The following is a 3,829-nucleotide window of genomic DNA, read 5'->3' on the forward strand; positions in this document are numbered from 1 at the left end:
TTTTCTCACTCTTATTTTACCATATCTCCACTTACCTCACAAAACAACACTTCAAAAAATCTTGTATCGAACAAGAAATGCTTCACTTGGAGTGTGATGAAGGAAGTAAGTTTTTTCATGGCATCTCCTAAACTTAGGGAATGAAATTTTTGTTCTTGAGTAGATAAATTTAGGGATAATAGTTATATAAAACACGAAGTTTGATCAAATTCAGATCTGTCTCATGAAATTTTGAGCAAAATTTAGAATACTAAATCACGAAATTTCATTTTATTCTTATTTTCTCATCTATGCATAAATCAACGTAATTTTATGATAGTAAAGACGACAATATGTTAATACAATAAGAAGAAAAATATAAAAGAAAAAATACTTATATTGATAAACACGTTGTTTTGAATATCGTTAAACAATAACTTTTTTGGATGGATGAGACAATTGAGAAAAATTGAAACTTTATAATTTAATATTTCAATTTTAAAATTTATGGGACATATTAATGTTTGACCAAATTTTTAAAATTTAAAAGGCTGTTAACAAATAAATTTAACATACTTGTCATACTACTACTATTTATGAAATTCTTCTCTCTAGTTTTAATTGAAGTGAAAACACATTTGATTTTTTTTGTTTGCCAGAAAATAATCGCATGCTTCAAAGATATAAGTACTTATTTCTAGTACTCCTATCATACTTCATGGATTGTGGTGCCCTTAGCTACCCTTGTAACTTGAAAGAGATGTAGTGAAGACACAATTAACCAATTCATTGTTATTAGTAGGAATGGTTGGGTCTTACAAATTATAATTCAAGAGACCAAATATTCCACAAAAATACATTTTATCCCAATTCGAAAGGCACACATATGACATACCCATGAGGCAACAAACACTAGACATATTTAAGTCTCACCTCGCACCATCCATATCCAGCAACGAAAACACCTCACTCCCATTTGGCTGACTCGAAAATACACCGCTGAACGACCGACTAACCGAGTCCTCCTCCTCAACCGTGAAGCTGTCCGTTGGCAGCCGCTTAAGGACCTGCATGGGCACGCCCCATGACACCTCGGTCGTGGTGTCCTCATACGGCTGCCTCGGCACGGCCGAGTGCTGAAGCTGGCGGCAGTACTCCAAATCCCACAACACATCCACCATATTAGGCCTATCCGCCCCATTTTCTTGCAAACATTTCTCCACAGTCTCCCCAAACTTCCTCAGTGAATTCGGATTAATCTTCCCATCAAGACAAGGATCCACAACCTTCTCCAACTCCCCCTTCCTTTGCCACACCATTCCCCAATCCGCTAAGTTCACCTCCTCCCTCGGCAGGTCCTGATCAACCGCTGGCCTCGCGCATAGCACCTCCAGCAGCACCACCCCGAACGAGTACACATCCGAATTCTGCGTCAGCTGCAGGCACCTAAAGTACTCCGGATCCAAGTACCCGAAGCTGCCCTTCACCTCCGTACTCACATGAGTCTGATCAAGCGGCCCGGAATGAGACAGCCCAAAATCAGCCACCTTCGCCACGTAGCTCTCGTCCAACAAGATGTTCGTCGACTTAATGTCTCTATGAATGATCGTCCCGGTAGATCCCGTATGCAAATAATGAATCCCCTTCGCTGCCTCGCAGCATATCCGCAGCCTCTCCTCCCACGAGAGGCTGTGTATCACATCCCCATACAAATGCTCCCTCAAAGTCCCATTCTCCATGAACTCATATACAAGTATCATCTCGTCCTTCTCGTTGCAGTAGCCAATGAGCGAGACGAGATGCTGGTGTCGGATCTTCGACAAAACCCTTATCTCCGTGTGAAACTCCTCGAACCCCTGCCCGTGCCCTGCCTCGCTCCTCTTTATAGCCACTTTGTTTCCGTTCCATAGCGTCCCCTTGTACACCTTCCCGAAACCCCCCTCCCCGATCATCAGCTTCGCGTCAAAGTGCTTCGTCGCGAAGAGGATTCCGGACAGCGGGATCTTCAGCCCGAGGTTCAAGTCAGCAAAGGGCGTCCCGGTCACCGATGTCCGAGCAGTAGTCCTACAATAAGAACTCCCCAACGGCCAATTCAAAACCCCATTCTGCTTCACCTTCCTCTTCCTGAATCGAAGAAACACTACACCAAACACTACCAAAACCAAAACCAAAACCAATCCACCAATACACAAACCAAGAATCAGAAACAAGGCTTTCCCAGAACCATCTCCAGAATCAGAGGCCTTGTCTCTGAGAAGCTCCATTATCTCCACACCATTCAACATTGCATTCTTAACATCCGATTCAGAATTAGGGCCAACGCTTACATTCACAAAACCGGAATCATCGGTTTCCACCAACCGATCAATATAAAACGGAGCTGCCCCCTGAGAATATTTATCCCAGGGATACACCACAAAAGGCTCATCACCATCGATAGAGAGATTGAATTTAAATAAGTCATTCGAGGTATCACTAACAATGTCACAAAAATGCAACCTCAAGAGATGGCTAACTCCCTTCTTAACCTCAAACCGCCACGAGATATTATTGGAGCTATTAGCATTCATCTCTCTAGCAGTGTTGTAAACAGAATCAGGAGCAATGAATGGCGTAGCTCCACCGTCCTGATACTTAATCTCATCAGTGTAAGGGTCGGACTTGGAAGTGTTTCCGGGGAGCAAATACGGATCGTCGGGAACCCAATACCTCATCAGCGTGTCAATGTCCCGCGTAACGTTCTCGCCACCGACGTTAATCCTGTGAAGAATCCGCAGCGTGAAATCGCCCAAAACGCTGTTATAGCCTCCGTTATTTCCCTGATCACTCACGCGAGGAATGGGAACGGCGTAGTATGGAATTAGCTCCGGCGGCGCGAGGAAGACTTCAATTGCGTTTACGAATGCGGAAGATCGGTCTTTTTGAGAAGGATTGAAGTTGATCTTCAGCTTCCCTGCGGATGCATTGATTAAAAACTCTTCTACGATTGGGAATCCGTAGCGGCCGGCGCTCTGCGCGGTGAAATTGGAGAGGAGTGAGAAGCCGGCGGCGGAGACGTGGAATTGGGGATTTTCGAGGGAGGGGAAGGGGAAGAAATGGAGGCGTAGGATGTAGGTGCCGGTTTGGTCTAAATTGAGGTGGTAGGAGGATGGTTTTGTGAAGACTCTTGCGGTTTGGTAGAGTTCGTGGGTTTGGTTTGCGGCGGAGGAGGTGGTGCCGGTGGAGGAGAGGGAGAAGGTGGAGGGATTTTCGTCGCCAGTGAAGTTGCGTTGGAAGGTGTAGAGGTTGGAATGGGAGCCGCAGTTGATGAAGTAGTAGTCGGGGAGAGTACTGTAGGAGGAGGAGGAGGAGGGGAAGAGGAGGGATGAGAAGTGGAGGAGGAAGGTGAGGGAAAGTGATGAGAGGATGTTGCTGTGGGAGTGAAGGAGCTCCATGGATGATTGGATTTTGGGAGAGGAGAATTATTGCAGAAGAGAGATGGGATATTTTAAAATGGTTTGATTGGAGGGGAGAAGAAGATAGAGTTGATGAGCTTGACTTGAAGTTGACTTGGGCAAGTCTTGTGTTGTGGACCTCACAATTATGGAGTTATTATTCTACACTTATATGCTTTTCAAGGTTCTCTTTTATTTGATTTTTCAGATTTCATTAATTAGAAAAGTCTTCCATGTACATGTTGACGAATTCCCGAATGATCAGAGCAACTTCGGTAAGTTGATTCATGATATTATTAATTGATGTATTTCCTCATGACACACAAACATTAAGTATTACTACCATATTTAATAGTATAAAATTTTTTGCATCATTCGATAGTCGATACACTCTCTCTCCTATTGCCAATCATTGA

At 44.0% G+C, this 3,829-nt stretch overlaps 1 pseudogene; it reads right to left on the bottom strand.

Annotated features, from left to right (window-relative positions):
* Nucleotides 1-745: 745 nt before the first annotated feature.
* On the bottom strand, nt 746-3,469 carry LOC125198704 (putative receptor-like protein kinase At5g24010 pseudogene; annotated as a pseudogene).
* Between the last annotated feature and the right edge of the window lie 360 nt (nt 3,470-3,829).

The sequence above is a fragment of the Salvia hispanica genome, chromosome 4, assembly GCF_029641045.1.
Source record: "Salvia hispanica isolate PSC_SH4W2 chromosome 4, Shi_PSC_v1, whole genome shotgun sequence".
In the NCBI taxonomy this organism is placed as follows: domain Eukaryota; kingdom Viridiplantae; phylum Streptophyta; class Magnoliopsida; order Lamiales; family Lamiaceae; genus Salvia; species Salvia hispanica.